The sequence below is a fragment of the Canis lupus genome, chromosome 8, assembly GCF_011100685.1.
Source record: "Canis lupus familiaris isolate Mischka breed German Shepherd chromosome 8, alternate assembly UU_Cfam_GSD_1.0, whole genome shotgun sequence".
Taxonomy (NCBI): Eukaryota; Metazoa; Chordata; class Mammalia; order Carnivora; family Canidae; genus Canis; species Canis lupus.
In genome coordinates this window covers 19,912,182-19,933,259 of record NC_049229.1, presented here as the reverse complement: position 1 = coordinate 19,933,259, position 21,078 = coordinate 19,912,182, and the positions used below count along the sequence as shown (strand labels likewise).

The 21,078-nt window shown below is 34.6% G+C and overlaps 3 long non-coding RNA genes across 4 annotated transcripts in view; 1 reads left to right on the top strand and 2 right to left on the bottom strand.

Moving 5' to 3' along the window:
- The window catches only part of LOC111097011, a 56,806-nt gene extending 46,993 nt beyond the window's left edge, over window positions 1–9,813 (bottom strand). The window contains exons 1-2 of the long non-coding RNA XR_005363208.1: window positions 9,713–9,813; window positions 2,413–2,510 (exon numbers count right to left, since the gene is read on the bottom strand). This is a non-coding gene — a long non-coding RNA (uncharacterized LOC111097011). The remainder of the gene's footprint in view (window positions 1–2,412; window positions 2,511–9,712) is intronic.
- Window positions 5,543–21,078, top strand: part of LOC111097010 — a 56,595-nt gene continuing 41,059 nt past the window's right edge. For both annotated transcript variants that reach the window (XR_005363207.1, XR_005363206.1), the window contains exons 1-2: window positions 5,543–5,668; window positions 9,720–9,844. This is a non-coding gene — a long non-coding RNA (uncharacterized LOC111097010). The remainder of the gene's footprint in view (window positions 5,669–9,719; window positions 9,845–21,078) is intronic.
- Window positions 20,370–21,078, bottom strand: part of LOC102156931 — a 73,190-nt gene continuing 72,481 nt past the window's right edge. Inside the window, exon 6 of the long non-coding RNA XR_005363204.1 lies at window positions 20,370–20,431. This is a non-coding gene — a long non-coding RNA (uncharacterized LOC102156931). The remainder of the gene's footprint in view (window positions 20,432–21,078) is intronic.

The window sequence follows — 21,078 nt, the reverse complement described above, 5'->3', positions numbered from 1 at the left end:
TATGGATATTGTATTAGTTTGGTAGGGCTGTTTTAACAAAATATAGGACAGTGGCTTAAACAACAAATTTATTTCCTCACAGTTCTGGAGGTTGGAAGTCTAAGACCAAAGTGCCAGCAGGTCTGATTTCTCCTGATGCCTCTCTCCTCAGCTTGATGATGGTCATTTTTCTAATTGTGTCCTCACATGGCCTTTTTGTGGTACATGTATCCCCCGTGTCTCTACCTTTTCTTATAAGGACACCAGTGATACTGGATTTGGCACTACCCATATGACCCCACTTAGCTTTATCTCTTCAAAGGCCTTATTTCTCAATACAGCCGCACTGGGGTTAGGACTTCAATATAGTAAATTGGGAGAGAAGACACTTCAGTCCATAACAAGAGGTATATTACAAACTGTAATACAAATGTATTGTGATGAACATTCTGTTATGTATTTTGGTGACCCTATATACCTATGTTTCAGGTGCTTCTAAGAAGGAATTTCTGGATTATATATCAGTTTTCAGATGTAATTGACCTTCCCAGACAGTGTTTCAAAGTATCTGTAGCAATATTCTCTACGATCAGAAGCACTTGAGAGTACTGATTGCTCCACATGCATTAATATACATTAAGACGATCTTTAAAACCTGAGAGCAGTCCCTAGCCAACATTCAATGAGAAAACAAGAACCTGGGTTCTATAGGCACTGACTTTTTCCAGTCACTGAATGAGCTAAGAGGACCACCCCAGGCTATACAAAAGAACACAGCTTGACTGACAACTTGAACACAACCTTGTGAAACCCTAAGCAGAGGGCCCAGGGAGATGATATTCATGCTCCTGGTCAATAGCAACTGCAACATAATAAACACATGTTGTTTTGAGGTACTAAGTTTGTGATAATTTGTTTATAAAACAACAAATAGAACTTCACATATCTCTTTCTTTTAGAAAAATATTTTCCAATTCACCAGTTTACCCTTCATCATACTTAATATCTGTTAATAGCCTTTGAGCTGTTGGTATTTAGTTACTTGGTTTCTTGAAGGACATATTAATGGGTTTTATCATTTTACTCACCAGTTATTTTCCTTCAGAACATTAAATATACTAATCTTAGTCTGATCTTCACTGTTTAAGGCATAAGTCCCATCTTATTTTTGTACCATCAGAACACATCATTTTGTTTTTCTTGCTTTTAAGATTTATTCATATGTTTTTCATAAGTCTCAATATTTGATAGTTTGAAATTGTTTCTTCTTATTTTCTCTATATATTACTTCTATCTTCTTTCCCCTCTCCTTGCTAGGACTCCAAGTATATATATTAGACTTTTTCCCTGTACTTGATATGTCCTTTGCACAATTTCCAGTGTTTTTTATTCTTTTTCTCTGGATATTTTCTTCTGATGTCTTATACTGTACTTACTTGCTTTTTAACTATAGTTTAACTATAGTTAATCTTTTAGAACATAACCTATTCATTGAGTTATCAATTCCATTTAGTTCTTTTCAATAGTTGTCAGTTCTTGACTTAAATTCTCAATTTTGTCTTACTTCCCTAATCACAAACTTTTTATCCTACCGCACCCTGGATTCACAGGGATTTTTTATTGTCTATAATGTCTTTTGATTTGTCAACTGAAGTTCATGTTTCTACATATGCTTGATTATTATTTTATTAAAAACATTCACTGTATTTTTTTAATATAGAGAGATAATTTGAGGTTTTGGATGAAGTTATCATCCTATTTTGGGGCAAGCATCTTGCCCCAAGAGTAGGATGTTCACAATGACAGAATATATTAAGTCTAGTGGTTAATAATGGCTGCTCCATTTTGGTAGGCCTTGAATTCCAAATTCTTCCCCCCGATGCTTGACTCCTCGTGGATAGTCATCAGTCTCTCAACTTCTCAGCCACAATTACGGAACTGGAAGAAACTTTGAACTAAAAGTAATTCTATTAGAATTACCAGAGTTCCTTCTTTTTTCTCACTTTGTTTCTCCAATTTCTCACTGATTTGTTAGCTCCTCCTAGACCTCTAAGAAAAATCATTAAAAATTAATTTCTTTCAATTTCCTTAGCTATTCTCAAGAGGAGAGTTGGTTGAAACCACATTCTCACTGTAAAGAGAAGAATCTTAATGTAATTATTTTACATGACTGAATGATCAAGTAATCATTCTTAGAAAAAGCTACATGTTCCAGGATAGGTAAAATAATTGGCCCAGTATAGTTGTATAAAAGAAGAACATTTATATAGAATGCAGTTCATCTATTTGCCTTCATAAGGTTCTACACACTTAGTCTGGGCTAATTTATAAACACCTCCAAGAAAGAAAAGAAGTTCTCCAATATACCTGAAGAATTTTTCCCATTCAAAACACTATTTATGAATAATTAAAATATTTTATGTTGATACTTACAGTCAATACATTGTAGCTAGCATCAGACCTTATCATCATGTGGAAAACACATCCAAACTGAGTTTTCTCCCTTAACCTTGTACACATATCAAAGCTACCTGGTACAAATAGAAAGAGAGGCAAATATTGATCATTTTAGGGCTTGAAGGATTCTAAAGTGGATAGCTCAACATTTGATTGAATATTTCCCTAAGGCTTGACAAAAAATAAGTGAAGTGACTGCAAGACTTAGCTGTGTTCTTTTTTTTCTTTGATAAGTGGCCTATTCTTTTGTAATAGTAACACTTTGAACTGTTTCAGAGCAATTTAATAGCTATTAGCTCTTTTTTATCCTCAAGGTAGGAAGAACAAGTGTTATTATCCAGAGAGGTTAGGTGAACTGAGAAGATCACAGAGCAAATTAGTGCATAGCAGAGACAAGAAATTCTTCTTAGTGTTTTTCCATTATATCATTATACCACATTTCTCCCTTGTGATGTTATAGGATACATGACACAAATGTATACATACAATAGTGAGAAAACGAATTTCCCCTTACACACAAACTCTACTGTTAAAAGCCACTTCAATTCATGAAAAAAAATATCTTAAGAGATGCAGTCGATTAAAACCACAATAAGTGTTGTTCTCGGCACAAACAGCTGTTCAAACAGTATTCCAAAGGGACAGACAATATTACAAAGAGACACTCTAGAGTAACATGAATGGAGAGATGAGGAGGCAAATGAGGGAGCAGCTGAAGTATATCAAAAAAGCAAGAAAACTTCAAGAGCCAATAGAAAGGCTAAAAAGTCGATTTATCAGATCTATAATATGCAGACTTCCAAAGAGGCTAACTTCGGGCTGTTCAGATTCTTGCAGTAAAGGCCTTTATTGGTATGTTTACATTTATCAATATATTTATCTTTCTCTTCAGCTATTCAAAGATATTAGAATGATTTTTTTTTAAGGCCTCCCTCTTTTACCATCATCATTGCTCTAGGCATGTAGGATATATAAGCGAATGTTCAATATTCTTTTAGAAAACCACTAATTGGCCATCATTATCATACCTTTATGATTTTGTAAATGCAGTATTTATTTGCCTTAATCATGTAATTGCTAATATTTTGCTATTCTTCTTTGCATTTTAGAACTTCCAAATCCAATTTTTAAAAATATAAACCTCAAATTTTAAAGTTTTTAGTCAAATTCCAGCTTCTCAATATACAGTGTGATATTAGTTTGGGGTGTATAAAAGTGTTGAACTGATATTTTGTACAACACCCCGGGCTCATCACAAGTGCATTTTCTTAATCTACATCATCTTTATTACCTATCCGCCCCCCAACTCCCTTCTGGTAACCATCAGTTCTCTATAGCTAAGTCTGTTTCTTGCTTTGCCCTCTTTTTCCCCCCTCTTTGCTCATTTCTTATATTCCACACATAATATTTCTTATGTTTAGAAGAGCCTATATTGAGAATTTGGTTTGCCTAAAAATAGTTTCTTCTACAATATTAAAATAGTTTCCTCAATACATAGTTTTAAGCTTTTTTTTTTTTTCTTCTTATAGTTGAATGGTAGATAGGACTTCTTGTTTCTATTATTGCTTTTGAGAAATTAAATGTTAATCTAGTTTTTATTCTTCTTAGGCTGTTTTTAAGATCATTTACCTTTGATGTTCTGTAGCTTGACTAGCTATCATAATCCATTCAGGTTACTTTCTAATTGTATTTTAGTTCTAGAAAGTGGTTCTTTTTCAAATGTTTGGCTATTTATGAGGTGCTACTTATTTCATGTTTAAGATATTTTATTAAAATATGAAATGCATTTATAAGCTAATTCTATACTCTGGACTCAATAACAGACGTGCAATTTTTGGTGCATGATTGTGCAGTTGGTTATTTCTCTGGACTCAGTCATGGTGATTGGTTTTCTCATGTGTTTTTTGTCTGTGGTTTTATTGCAAGCTATCTTCCTTAAACTTTTATCTGTGGGATAATTTACAGCCTGGATGTGAAATAACTCCATTGAGGATTTGCTTCTGTTTGGTAATTGAAGCCACTTTAAATTTTTGGCAGCACACTGTTCAGGACACAGAAAATATAAATTCCAGAAGGTTCTGGTGAAAATGGTGACGTAGGAAGATCCTGAACAGACCTCCACCCACAGACCCACTGAAGCTATAGCTACATATGGAAAATTCCCTTTAAAAAATGCAAAGGCTAAATAACAGCTACACATTGGACAAATGGAAGAAAACTGAGAAGTGGATTCAGAGGCTGCAACAGAATCTCACAATAAACCCCACTCCTGGTGCAAGGATACACAGTCTCGGGAGAATGCAAAACTAGAAACATGTCTCTGAGGATCCAAGGATTCAAACCCCACATCAGGCACCTGAACATTTATGACACTTGAGAGACAAGCTCTAAACACATCTAACTCTGAAAACCAACAGGGTTCATATTGCAAGACCCCCAAGACTGTAGAATCAGAGAAACTGCTCTTAAAGAGCCCACACATTCAAACTCACACCCATCCTCTAGAGCCCGGCTCAGAGACAGCTGCTTGTGGCCAAAGGAAAGCATGTTCACCTGTCTGTATTAAAGCTTGGGCCTGAGGGGCACACATCTAATTTAACACACAAATCTAGGAGCCTGCTGGAACATTCCCAGGGGATGGAGACTAGGAGGTGCCGTCTTCACATTCTTTTTTTGCCATGCTTCAGAGGACCAGGATCTCCTGGAAGGGATTTCTTACACACATCCAGTGCCCTAATTTTTTTTTTAAATTGCTGCCACTTAGGGGATGCTTCTTGATCACCTGGCTCTAGATGTTAGGGGAGTTGGCATTCCTGATCCAGTGGATTGTAGTAACAGGTGTTACCCAGAAAGAACTCATACCTTTGTCAGGGGCCCTGATTTTTGTGACTACTGCCAGAGGACACCTCTATGTTGCCTGGTTTAGGTGGTCAGTAGGGCTTATGCTCATGGGCCCTACAGGATTATAGCCAATAGAATCCTTAAACAGCTACAACAAACTCAAGAGTTCATTCTTTCTGTGAAGGAGACCTATTAGCTAACCATTGTGACTGTGGTTCCCATTATGACTGGGAGCATAGGCACAATCTTTGTGCTTATCCTCCACTGTACTCCAGAGTATAACTGGCTCCCAGAGGGGAGATTTACATGTGTCCGGGGCCTTGGTTATTTCATCTGATGACCTGGTTTCTGCAGCTCTGCCCAGCAGATGCCCCTCAATCACCTGGCTCAGGTAGAGTTGGGGCTTGCATTCCTGGGCCCCACAAGACTGTAAAAGTTGGAAAGAGTTCTTGGCAGGCCATCACCCCCAGGGCACTGTACTGATAATAGAGGGAGGCTAACTTGCCTGCCAGTCTTTCTGTAAAGGAGGCCTCTTTGCCTATCCTGGAGCTTTGGCCTGAGAAGTAGGCTTCAGGTTTGTCACAAGTTTAGTGGCCAATGAAGCTCTCCCTCAGGGAACAAAATGAAATAGCAGCCCACTAAATGAGAGAAGGCACTTGACCATCCTATATCCAATAAAGAGTTAATATCTAAAATACATGAAGAACTTCAACTCAATAAAAAAAAATCTAAAAAGTGGGTAGAGGAATTGAACATTTTTCCAAAGATAGCATACAGATGGCCAACAGGCACAGGAAAAATGCTCCATTTCCCTAATCAGGAAAATGAAAAAAACACAATGAATAGCTGTTCTGAGAAGTATGAGGTGACATTTATCAAAAGAAATAAGTTTTGTCAAAGATGTTTAGAAAAGGGAACCCTCATGCACTGTTGGTTGGGTTGTAAATTGGCACAATCACAGTGGAGACACTATCAAAGTTACCAAAAAATTAAAAACAGAACTTCCACACTATCCAACAACACTACTTTACGTGTTTATCCGAAGAAAAGTACAACACTAACTTAAAAGATATATGCACCTCCACCATCACCGCAGCATTATTTACAATAGCCAAGAAACAGAAACAACCTAAGCATTAATTAATGAATGAATGGATAAAGAAATTTTGTATATACACACACAATGGGATATTGTTCAGACATAAAAGAATGGCATAGTGCCATTTATGACAACTTAGATGGACCTCGAAGGCATAATGCCAAATGAAGTACATCAGAAAGACAAATGCCATATGATCTATCTAGTCTAGAAAATAATTTTTAGAAAAACCTGCATAGATCTGAAGAACAGACCTATGCATGCTAATTTCCCTTTTATCTGAAACCAAAAGAGGTAATGTGTTTGCAATTCACTCACTGGTATTCTGACCTTTGCAACTCACTTTTTAAAATGTGAGGTGTTTGATCCAACTTTATTTCTTGGGACCCTGTCTTTTTCTTTCTCCCAGCTCTACACCTTTAAAATACCCATATGCTACACTACCAGATAGTGGCAGATTTTTCCAGAATAAGGAATAGCATAGTGACTGAATTGTGATTTCTCTTCATTTCTGGGATCTGAGTATCACATTACTTTCCCCTAGCTCTGGAATATATTTGTCTTTTTAAAAATTGACTTTGAATTCTGAACCAAGTGATATCTCTGGAAATAGAAATGTAATTTTCATAATTGTTTCTATGTCCCTTTCCAGAAATCCTTGCCCTTTTCAACCTGAAGCAATTCAGGAGTGAGGGAAGACAACTGATAAAGGAATTGATCACCCACATTTGAAAATACAAATATAGGATAATCTTTATTCCACTTCTATTCAAGAACAAGCTATTTTAAAAATTGATGCAAATGGAATTTTTAAATTATTATTTCTGAATGAAAACAATCACAAATTGCCTTGACAATTCTTTTGTTTATAATCAAAACAGCTTCATTTAGACTGGAAATATTTTACCAAAGAAATGAAAGTACAGAACTTTATTTTTGTCTTTTAAATCCTGTATGATTTTTCGTGTCACAAGGAATGTGTTTACTAATATTACTAAATTCTGAGAAATGCCCACTGAGATACAACCATTCTCCACTTTCCAGAAGTTCACATTACACCACTCTGCTTTTTTACCAGAGATCTACCTTTCTAGTACAAGAAAAAGTCTCTTCGGATTTGTTAGTGAAAACAAGTACTAATGTAGATCTTTCATATGCTAAATGGTTTAATGCTAACTTCCAAAAAGTGGAAAACACTCTTTGCTTTACTCCATTTCAGCTTCAGAAGAGTTCCATAAGAGCACTCTACTTTCAGATAGTGGGGAAACCTGGACTTGTGAAAATGTGATAAATTCTGGTTCAAATTTCTTACATGCTGAAAGACAAAGTGGATTTAGCTCAACTCTCTGAAAATTTTCACAAATCTAAAGTTATATTTGGGAGAAGTCCAACACACACATTTGCACTCTGAAAGTGTTGATGACATATCAGAAAGTTTGGAAAGGCCAGTGTGTGTGTTGAGTCTCAGAATGGGACTCTGTTCAAAGCAGCAACTACAGCTGCAATGACAAAACTTATTTCAAGACACTTTGGTGAATACAACTTCACAGCTAGATCTTAGGGCTCCACTTACATTATGAACTAGTGGAAGTAAATACACTAGTAAATAGTAAATACACTATGTGTTTAAGTAATCTGTACATTAAACTAGGTAACAACCACAGCACACTTAAAAGGGGGGGGGCAACTTATAATACACCATGCCTCTGTTAGTGCATTCTTCACTGTAGTAAAATAGAGAATACTGATGAAAATCTATGGATATGAAATATCAACTTAAGATTCTGCTTTATCAAAATAATATAGATGATGTATTTGTCTTATGATGCTTCTTAATCTTATACAATTTTCAGTAGGATGACTGTCATTTAGGAACACCTCCTTAAACTCCAAGTGTATATATTTAAATATTTTGTAAAGTGTGTATATATCCTTAAATTTTACAAAAGTGGGGATGCCTGGGTGGCTCAGCAGTTGAGCATCTTCCTTTTGCCCAAGGCATGATCCTGGAGATCATGTTTTACTGTCACTGGTCTATTTTAATCTTAATTTTTTATCTTTTTTAGATCTTTGCTTTGTGTCTTATCTAATTAGTAGCATGTTTCCTCACATGTTTCTGTGAGGAAAGCTGAGAAAATACAGCAATACAGAAGAATTAGATTTCCAATACCAAAGACTCATGAGCTTCACCTCCACTGAAAACTATGACTTGGGAGGGATCAAGTCCTTCTTGTCCAACACTGTATATTCAATTCCTAATCATGTGCCTAGAACATGGCTGGACTCAGTGTTCATCCAAAGAATAGATTCTAAACTATTCACATTCTTTTAGTTTTCTGTCTTTATATAGGTATGCATACATACCCACGTATGAAGGCTTTCTTGATAGGTTATATACCACACTTCTCAATTTATTAAACTCTTCTATCCTGTCCCCACTGCCTCTAACATCACTTTTTCCATTCTTAAGAACTCTCACCTTCCAGCTACTCAGTTGATAATCAATAGACAAGTTATACTTTCTTTTCCAACCAGCATGAGTTCAGCTAATCCTCCTCCTCTTTCCTAATGTCTTGTTGTGGTTGTTTTGTTTTACCTAGTGCTCCAGTCTCATGACCTTTCCCGTCTAATTAGCTCCACTGATGAGAAGCCCCTCTTCTGGAATTTACCATCCTACAAGCAAAAACCTTAAGGTTCAATTTGCTAAAACGGGAACAAGAAATCAACATTCCACTAACTCCATTTCCTTTTCTCAATACAGCTCTCTTGCTCGTAGGTCACCAGAAAGCATCTTGGAATTTAATCCCTTATTTAGTTTTATGTTTCCTCATTTTCTAGTTAATCCTCAATCACTCCAATTTTCTTTTTGCCCCCATAGTGTTCTTTCCAGCTTTCAAAAACATTAATAGGTGTCCATTGGCAAATTTACCAGTCATTTTTTGCTATCTGTTATGACAATAACAAGGGTATTTTCCTTCAAAATCACCATAAATGATCATGGTTATACTTCACATTAAGCTTAATTATAATAGTTTTTTTTTTTTTTTTTTAAGAGAGGGTTCAGGGATCCCTGGGTGGCGCAGCGGTTTAGCGCCTGCCTTTAGCCCAGGGTGCGATCCTGGAGACCCGGGATCGAATCCCACATCAGGCTCCCGGTGCATGGAGCCTGTTTCTCCCTCTGCCTGTGTCTCTGCCTCTCTCTCTCTCTGTATCTCTCATGAATAAATAAATAAAATCTTAAAAAAAAAAAGAGAGGGTTCAGAAGTATGGCATTTATAAAGCTAGATAACACACACAACTCTAAAAATACTGAAATAATATTTTGCATTTCTTTACCCATTAGGAGTTAGGGGGACTTGACCAAAGAGATGCTTATCCATTTTGCTCCAGGAATTTGTGATGTAGGAGCTCACTTCACCTTGCTGCCCATCTGGGGGAAGGATTCATAAAGCAAAGATGAAATGACAGGTAATATTTTAATATGTAATTCAAATATTTCAGTATTTAGAAGGGCTAATTCAACCCTCATTCCTAGAAACTCTTTGAACGTAGCCAAGCTACTATAATTCCTGAATTTCATCACTATCATATGAAGAATAGACTGAAAATATGTTGATTCCTGGTGCCTTATATTAGCATGAAAACAGTAAATGATAAACAGTGTATTTAATCATTGATCTGGAGCAAATCTGAAAAATATATAGGAATATCAATGACTATAAAGAGTCACTTTTTTTTAATTGCACATGTGGAAAGTAAAGAAAAAGGACTCAGTTTGATAACCACCAGTGAATAAACGAAGTAAATGAAACAAATAGAAATAAGAAAATTTTCCATATGTTGGGTGCCTGGGTGGCTCAGGTCATGATCTCAGAATTCTGGAAAGGAGCACCACATGTAATTCTACACTTATAAAATCAAGAATTTTTAAGTCACAGAGACCAAGTTCTAAAATATATGTATGAAAATGGTCTACATTTAAATATATTGAAAGAAGAAAGAAGAAGAAAGGAAGAAAGAAAGAAAGAAAGAAAGAAAGAAAGAAAGAAAGAAAGAAGAAAGAAGGAAGGAAGTGAGGAAGACGGAAAAGGCCCTAGAACGCCACCCCCGAAAGAAATACGAACGAACAGAACGAATCAGAAATACCATCCAGAAAGAAAGCAGAAAGACTACATAAGAAAGAAAGAAAGAAAGAAAAAGAAAGAAAGAAACTGGGCAGCCCGGGTGGCTCAGTGGTTTAGCGCCATCTTTAGCCCAGGGCGTGATCCTGGAGTCCTGGGATCAAGTCCCATATCAGGCTCCCTGTGTGGAGCCTGCTCCTCCCTTTGTCTGTGTCTCTGCCTCTCTCTCTGTGTCTCTCATGAATAAATAAATAAATAAATATATATATTTTTTTTTTAAAGCAAGCAACTCAATAATTAGGCTGAGAAAAAAATTCTTTCTTCAAGCTGGCCTCACAATTTTCTTCTTCAAATCCATGGACTCAGGTGCTCTTAACATACTATATTTTCACCATGAGGGATATAAGGAACTTAGAAAAGGTGTAAGATCCAGCTTATTGTAATGGGGGTATTAAATTTGTTTATTCAAATACTTCAAGTATCATCTCAAAGGAATATATTTTTACTCAGGTTTATACAGATATTTTATCTCAAAATTTACAGAAGAGAGCAATTTCCTATTGCTTTCTTTCTCCTTTTCTTTCAGTCTTCTATAGAATACAGCACAGTTTAGCTCTGGAATAACAGAATCTGGAGCCAAATAATTCCCTTCTATGTGAAGACATTAACTTATATAAGTCATCTATAAAAGATCAGCTGACTCAGTATGAGCCATGTAAACCCATACACACCAAGAATTGAGAGACAAATGCATCCAGGCAATCACAGCTTATATCTGTTTGTTTAGAGAAGCTGAAGCCATAAACTGGAAGAAACATGGTAATTTTGAAAAACTGTTGGAAATGGAGAATGAGAAAATCTTGGGCCTAGAGTCTTAGGGAACTCCCATATGTCCATGCTCCTTAAAATCAGGAAACCCAACGTATTCTATTAAAGATTTCATACTGATTCCCTGGTGGCTCTGTCAAGGGCACAGAAAAAGTACTCACTGTGAAATACACCTGGAGAGTTCTCCATAGCAAATGCCTTCTTCACAAGGGTAATATTTTGCCAGAGCCTTCTGTCAGCTAGTGTAAGGTAATGCCTCTGACTCTAGTATGTTCTAGCCATTTTGTATCACCTTAGAGTATAACAGTTAATTGACAACTGAGCTTGGAAGAAACATTCAAGAAAACTGCAGACAAGGAATGGAGTAGGAGCCTGGGGGGAAGAGCTATACCACTGGACAAACACTTGTAAATGTCACAGCCTCAAGACACAATATCCCTGAAGCAATGATATGCAACTGGATATTATTGAACATGCCACCTCCCCTGTACCTTACCACTATACTAACAAATATAAGAGTCAAATATAGTAACAGTGGATTATAGTTGGATTAGATGAAAGATACAGATTCTGAGAAATATTTAAGACAAAAATCAGGAGGGATAAATATATTTATATAAAATACATGGACATTAGAAAAATCTGAAGCCACTGGCACCTGTAGCTACAGAGGATATTAAACACAACCAAAATATAAAGAAAATCACAGCCTAAGGGACAAAACAGTCATCAGAACCAGACTCAGACAGGACACATAATTATCAGAGAATTTAAGATAACAGTAATATATTAAGGACTCTAATGGAAAAAAATAGACTATAGGCAATAACAGGTGAGTAATATGAGTAGAGAGAAATTAAGGATGAATTAAAAGGTAATATTAAAAAATGAATAAATAGAAACTGGGAATTCTTTAATAATATCAGTAGACTAGACATAGGCCAGGAAAGTATAAGTGACCCTGAATAAAACAATAGAAACTATTCAAATTGAAGTGAAAAGAGTATAACACAAGGCAGCAGAAGATCCAAGAACTGTGGGACAATTTTAAGTTGTAATATACAATTGGAATACCTGGAGGAAAAGACAGAAGGAGGAGAAGTATTTGAATACTGGCATAGATCTTCCCAAAATTTATACTTTCTAGATCTGTGGTTTTGTGACAAGAATACAAGCAAGTACCAAAACAAGCAAACAAAACCCAACAAAACTTAGGCATATTCCTTTAACGATATAAAGCAAAAAACAAAGAAAATCTTGAAAAAATCCAGAGTCAGATAAACATACTTTACCTCTACATGGATTTATTAAGTTTTTTTGTGGCTGAGTATATAATTTTAGTGTGTGAACAATGTTCCAAGTATATGGAAAGAATGTCTATTTTAAGATAACATTCTTTATAAATCTCTTAAATTGTGTTTGATTGCTCAAATATTCTAATTTTGCCCATATGGATTTTTATTATAAAATTTAAATAAAGTTCTATTTTAACAAGTTACCCTATTTCAAGAATTCTAACTCAGTACATTTTGTTGCAGTGTTGTGTGCTATATATGAATGCAAGTTTCTTTTGTACACCTCCTTTGGATAGTCATATAAATTGTTTTATAAAATCTTTTATTCTGGTTAGTATATATAGCCTTAATTTTCCTTTGTTCTGATACAAATATAATGAAGTGTTAAATATTAATATTTGTCTCATTAAACATTATAATGGAATTTTCAAAATCATATAAGCAAAAAAAAAGTTATTTTTTTTAAATGTTAAAAGAAAAAAGACTTCCAACTTAGAATTTATACCCAGGGAAATATCCTTAAAAGATAAAATAAATATTTTTTCTTCGATAGTTATTTGTGATAAAACTTTCCAAACAAGTATACAGGAAATGAGCATACCATAATATACAAAGATCATATAAAGCCCACAGCTAACATCACCTCAGTGAAAAGCTGAAAGCTTTTCTACTAGGATTAGAAACCAGACAAGGATGCCTACTTTTGCCACTTTTATTCAATTTACTATAGGAAGGCCTAGTCAGAGCAATCAGGCAAGAAATACTAATCAAAATCATCCAAATTAGAAAGGAAGTAGTAAAACTGTCACTATTTGCAGAATGAGATATTATATATAGAAAAACCTTAAGATTCTACACACACACACACGCACACACACACACACACAAAGTGTTACAACTGAATTTTTTTCAGTAAAGTTGCAGGATACAAAACTCAGTATATAAAAATCTGTTGCATTTCTATATAGTAATGTACTCTCAGAGTTATTAAGGAAACTGTCCCATTTATAACTGCAAAAAAAGAGAATAAAATACCTAGAAATAAATTTAACCTTTACACTGAAACTTTAAAAACACTAAAGAAATTGAAGACAATGGAAATAATTAAGATATGCTATGTTCATATATTAGAGAAATACTTTTAAGTCCACAGTATCTGAAACAATCTACAGATTCGATGTAATCACTATCAAAATTCCAATGGCATTTTCACAGAAAAAGAACAATCCTAAAATTTGTGTAGAACTACAAAAGACCCTAAATAAACCAAAGCAATCTGAAAAAGAACAAAGCCAGAGGTTTTGTTATCCTTGACTTCAAAATATATTACAAAACAATAGTAATCAAAGAGTGCAGTATTCACATAAAAACAGACACATAGATCAATGGAAGAGAATAGTGTGCCTAGAAATAAAGCCATGCTTATATAATCAATTACATTATGACAACAGAGTCAAGATACACAACAGGCGGAAAGTCCATCTCTTCAATATTATGTAAAGTGGAGAGTGCAGAAAATTAAAGGAACACAGTATTTCTACATTTCACTTGAACTGTTAAATCTTGACACCTATCTTTGTGGTGATGAAATAGTTCTAGTCTTGATTGTAATGGTTATACTTCTCAAAAAATGTGATAAAAATCCACCTACAATACAACTATATACATTACAACAATTTTACTAGTGTAGATATTGTAACATATTAATGTAAGCTATAACCATTGCTGGATAACCGGGGAAGAGTACAAGAAATTGCTCTGCAAGCAAAATCTCAATTAAACAACATAACCTTACATCTGAAGGAGCTAGAAAAAGAACAAAAATCAAAACTATTAGAAGGAGATGCCTGGGTAGCTCAGCGGTGGAGCGTCTGCCTTTGGCCCAGGGCGTAGGATCACGCCTAGAGTCCTAGGATCGAGTCCAACATTGGGCTTCCTGCATGGAGCCTGCTTCTCCCTCTGCCTATGTTTCTGCCTCTGTGTGTGTGTATGTCTTTCATTAATAAATAAATACAATCTTAAAAAAAACAGAAGGAAGGAAATAATAAAAATTAGAACAGAAATAAATAAAACAAAACAAAACAAAAAAAAAACAATAGAACAGATCAATAGAACCAGCAGCTAGTTATTTCAGAAGATCAACAAATTGATAACTCTTTAGCCCGGGAGGCAGGCAGTGCTCAAACAAAATCAGAAATGAAAGAGGAGAAAGAACCACTGACATAACAGAAATACAAAAGATTATAAGAGAATACTATGAAAAATTATGTGTCAACAAATTGAACCTAGAAGAAATGAATAAATTCCTAGAAACATAACCTCCCAACACTCAATCAGGAAGACACAAAAATTTTGAACAGGTCAATTATCATTAAAGAAATTGAACTGGCAATTAAAAAATGAAAAAAGGAAAGAAAAACTACATTGTCATCATCTCCTGAGAAACAAAACTCCAGGACCAGTTGACTTCACAGATAATTTCTACTAAACATTTCATGAAGAGTTAATACCTATTCTTCTCAAACTATTCAAAAAAAAAAAATAGAGAGGAAGGGAAACTTCCAAATTCATTCCAGGAAGGCAGCATTACCCTGATAATAAAACCAGATAAAAACAGCACAAAAGAACTGTAAGGCAAGATCTCTCATGAACACAGATGCAAAAATCCTCAATAAAATATTGGCAAACCACATCCAAAAATACATTTAAAAAATCATTCACTATGATCAAGTGGGGTTTATTTTTTTATTTTTTTAAAGATTTTATTTATTTATTCATGAGAGACACAAAGAGAGAGAGAAAGAGAGAGAGAAAGAGAGACAGAAACATGGGAAAAGGGAAAAGCAGGCTCCTCATAGGAACTCGATCCTGGACCTCAGGATCACTTCCTGAGCCCAAAGCAGATGCTCAACCACTGAGCCATCCAGGAGTCCCATCAAGTGGGATTTAATCCTAGGACTCAAGGGTGTTTCACTATTCACAAACCAATGTGCTATATCAACAAGTGAAATGATAAAAAACATATGATCATTTCAATAGTTGCAGAACAAGCATTTGACAAAGTACAACACCCATTCATGATTAAAAAAAAAAAAAACCTCAAGAAAGCAGTTTTAGAGGGAACACACCTCAACATGATAAAGTCTTATATGAAAAATCTACAACTAACATCATATTCAATGGTAAGACACTGAGAGCTTCCCCCCTAAGATCAGGAACAAGAGAAGGATATCCACTCTCACCACTTTTATCTTTTTGAAGATTTACTTGTTTATTCATGAGAAACAGAGAGAAAGAGAGAGAGGCAGAGACACAGGCAGAGGGAAAGCAGATGCTCAACTCCTGAGCCATCTAGGCATCCTCACTCTCACTACTTTTATTCAATGTACTACTGGAAGTCCTAGCCACAGTGATCAGACAACAAAAGGAATAAAAGGCACCCAAATTGGTAAGGAATAAATAAAACTTCACTATTTGCAGATGATACTATATATAAAAATCTCTGAACACTCCACCCGATAACTGTTAGAATTCAATAAGGTCACAGGATACAAAAGTCAATGTACAGAAATAAATTACATTTCTATACACTAATAATGAAGCAGCAAAAAGAAATTAAGAAAGCAATCCCATTAACAAGTGCAACAAAAATAACACCTAGGAATAAACTTAAGAGGTAAAAGACCTATACTGTGATAACTATAAAACATTGATGAAAAAACTGAGGGTAACACAAACACATGGAAGGATATTTCATGCTTATGGATTGGGAGAAGAATATTGTTAAAATGTCCATACTATCCAAAGCAATCTGTGGTTTTAATGCAATCTCTATCAAAACGAAGAGCATTTTTCATAGTACCAGAACAACAACAACAACAAAAAATCCTAAAAGTTGTATGGAACTACAGAACACCCTGAATAACCAAAGCAATCTTTTTGTTTGTTTGTTTGTTTTTGTTTTGTTTTTTAGCCAAAGCAATCTTGAACAAAACTGGAAGGTATCATAATCCCAAATTTCAAGAGATGCTACAAAGCCTTGGTTAAAAAAAAAAAAAAGTAGCACTAGTGTGGGTACTGCCACAATAGACATATAGACCAACAGAACAAAATAGAGAAACCAGAAATAAATCCACAATTATATGATAAATTAATCTTCAACAAAGCAGGAAATAATATCCAATGGGAAAAATATAGTGTCTTCACAACCAGAGACCTACATGCAAAAGAATGAAATGAGACAACTTTCTTATACAACACACAAAAATAAATTCAAAATGGATTAAAGACCTGAAAACATAAAATTCTTTGAAGAGAACATAATTAGTAGCTTCTCTGACACCAGCATAGCAACATTTTTCTAGATATGTCTACTAAGGCAAGGAAAACAAAAGCACAAATTAACTATTGGGACTTCATCAAAATAAAAACTTCTGCACAGGACGGAATCAAAACAGAAACAAAAGGCAACATATTGAATGAGAGAAGATAGTTGCAAATGACATATTCCATAAGAGTTAGTATCCAAAATATATAAAGAATCTATAAACTTAACACCCCCAAGATGAAAAATCCAATTAAAAAAAGGCAGAAGACACCAACAGACATTTTTCCAAAGATAATGTACAAATGGCCACAGACACATGAAAAGATGCTCAGTATCACTCATCAGGAAATGCAAATCAAAACTACAATGAAATACCACCTCATACCTGTTAAAATGGCTAAAATCAACAATACAAGAAATAAGTATTGGCAAGGATGTGGAGGAAAAGTAACTCTCATGCACTATTATAAACGCAAACTGTGCAGTCACTTGAAAAACAAGGAGTATACTTAAGTTAAAAATAGAACTACTCTATGATCCAGTGATTGCATTACTGGGTTTTTACCCAAAGAATGCAAAGCCATTAATTTGAGAAGATATATGTACCCCTATGTTTATTGCAACATTATTTACAATAGCCAAACAACTTGAACAGCTCAAGTGTCCATCCATAGATGAATGGATAAAAAAGAGGTGGTACACACACACACACACACACACACACACGATATCACTCGGCCATAAAAAATAATAAAATCTTGATATTTACAATAACATGTAACTAAAGGGTATACTGCTAAGTGAAATAAATCAGGCAGAGATAAGTACCGTATGATTTCACTCATGGGAAATTTAAGAAACAATGCAAATGAAAAAAAAAAGGGGGGACAAACCAAGAAATAGAATCTTAACTATAGAGAATTGATGGTTATTAGGAGGGAGAAGGGTGGGAGAGTGAGTGGGAATTAAAAGCATATTCATTGTGATGAGCACTGAGTAATGTATAGCATTGTTGTATCACTGTATTGTACATCTGAAACATAACACTGTATTAACTATGCTGGAATTAAAACAAAAACAAAAATTTTAAAGAAATCTTTCTGTATTATCTTTGCAGCTAGTTTGCTGGGAATCTATACTCATTACAAAATAGAATTTAGAAGAATAATTTTCTCTACCTATGGAAATATGCATTCTTTTTAAATGTCCAATATTCAAGATATTGAATATTGAAATCTCTGCATCAAACAAGTTAACAAAATGCTTCTTTTCATTTGACATTGAGTGCCAGTGTGTGCCAATTCCTGGCAGTTAGCATTCAGTAATCACTCATTTATAGAGCATTGCCTGAGTGCCAGACACTGCTCCAGTCACTGTTTCAGCCTGATTGGTTAACAAAACACCATTTGGTTGGTTTCACAATTAGTCCCTTGGCTTTAAGTATTTTCAATATTGTGAGGACATACATCTCCATGTTGACTCCTAAGTATTTTTCTAACTCAACTTTCAAACTGCTTTTCTTTGACACTTACCTCCTAACTACAGTGTCTTAAGGAAGAGGAGTTTCAGGGCTCCAACTCACTCATCACTTCATCTTATAAATAAAGAATTTAGTCTTTACAAAGTTTGTATTTAAGTTACATTGTAAATAAAGTTTTTTTTTTTGCTAAAATAGAAAAATAAAACTACGTTTTCTTTTTTTAAACTACTCTTAAACCATAAATGCTTGCAAAACTCCTTTCTATTTGATAATGGCTCTCCTCAAAAAGAGGGAGATAAAAGCAAAATGGGTTACCAGTCTTTTAACCCTTTTCTGATTCATTTTCCTTTGCCTATCTGGTAACTTGATAATATCTGAGCCACTTTCAAACATCTATTTCTTAAGTACAAGCACTTTAGATAATGTAAAAACTCAATAATGAATTTTTGCTGGATGCTAAGTTTCATCTTACTATTAATGCTTAAACCAAAAGGCCAATAGTTGCCTGGAATAGTAAGATTTCAAGTCCTAGATTATTGCAATGAAGTTCAGTAAAACTTATGACATAGGGGCACCTGGGTGACTCAGTCAGCTAAGCCTCCGATTTGATCTCAGATCAGGTCTCAATCTCACAGTGGTGAGTTCAAGCCCTGTGCTGGGCTCCACACAAAATGCAGAGCCTACTTTAAAATAAATAAATAAATAAATAAAAAATAAATAAATAAATACCAACAAAAACAAAACCTTCATGACATAAAATTAGATGACCAGCAATCAACTGAGAAATAGTGGAAGTTGAAGCAGCTGGCAGGTAGAACAGATATAGAATCAGAACAGTTATGATGTTCAAAACTCCTGAAAGCGAGTCAGCACCTTTTGTTAGGCCCATACAGATCACGCTATAAGTATCTAAGCACCTGAATCCCAAGCCAGTAGATGGGATAGATTTTTAAATAATTTAGTATCACAGCCTTTTGAATATCCTAAAAACTTCCAACTCAATACTAAGAGTACTAAATATAATAATAGATATAAATTGTACCTTGTCTTCCTCTCAGTAAATAGTGTCTCCAAATTAAAATATATCAGCCACATCTAAGTTTCAAATTGGGTATCTAGGAAAGTAAGTTACATTATTTTCTCACATTATGAGAGCAATAACATAACTCAACAATTACCTCAAGAATGAAATTAAAGCAAAATCTTTTTAACCATGTATTAATTTAAGCATTAATGTTGAGCATTGGATGTATATGCTTCAGAGTAATCTATACCTTAAACTTGTGTAGGACTTACACATTCGTATTTTTAAATATATATAAAATATAAAATACGTATTACATTCCATAAACATAAAATATTTTTAAGTAATTATGTAACATTTACCAGGCACTTTGCTATTTATAAAGAAGCACTTTCACTCCTTTTGTCTCATTGGTCAGAACAAACTTTTGAGGGAGGCATAATTAAGCCCATTTTAGAAATGAAAAATGACTGACTCATGAAGTGGCTTGCCCACAGACACGCAGCTAGAAAGTGATAAATCTGACCTAGGGTGTCAGGCCTGGAATTCTCACATTCCTTTTGGTCTACCAAGATACATCAATTATTGTTAAAAATAAAAATCAGTAAGAATGCAATATAAATGAACTATGGCTTTGCCTAATCATTTTAAACACATTAGTATAAAAATCAAATGAGGTTCTTCAATATGGACAACATCATGAAATTTTTCAAATTGATAAGTCTAGGTAACAGTAAAGAAAAAAAAAAGCTGTGTTCAGATCAGTGTTGATTTCTGTATATTAATGAACCACAGAGTGAAAATAGTTGAATGCTGCTTTCAAAGGGAATACAATGTAAAACTGCAGAGACAGAAGGAAAAAAAGAAAAAAAAACAAAAACAAAAAACAAAAACACCTTGCCATTTAGCCAAACTTGCCTGTTTAGCAAGCTTGTCTTTTGTTGTTGTTAGCAGGAACTTTAAGTGTTCCTGGTCTGAGACTGTAACAAGAAAAAATGAATATTAATTGAGGAAAGAGCAAACATGTAAGAAGGATTAGTGTATGTTAAGGATCACAACTCTTGAGCTTTTGTGGCTCAAACCTATTATAATATAAAGTATTGGTTTACCTATGGTTGAATGTCTTATACACCTTCTCTTAGTTCGATAATTCTGACAACTTACCTTTAATTTCCTTGTCTCACAACATTGTTCTAAATCATAGATTTTTCTCCCTTAAAATCTGTAATTTACAGGCTGCATTAAAGAACTGAAGGCACAGTAACACCATGAGAGGACAGTATAGAGAACAGGGACCCATGGTAATATTTTAAGAAATGAGGAAAATGCATTCAATTCCACTCCCATATTTTATGAAACTGAGCAGAGACAGAATTAAACTTCATCCTTACTGAATGGGAGATGCCTACAAACTTGGGATTTCAGCAATTACATGATCATTATATAGGCAACGTGGTTCAAAAGAACAAGAGTAGGAACATCAAGAGTTTTAAAATCCTTTGTGATTAATGATCTCAAGTGATCATCTCCACATTTCTTCTCAAACGGCAAGTGTGATACAGTGTGATGGTAATATATATTGGAGGATTAGATTACATGGGTTTGGATCATAGCTAGAATAGTGAAT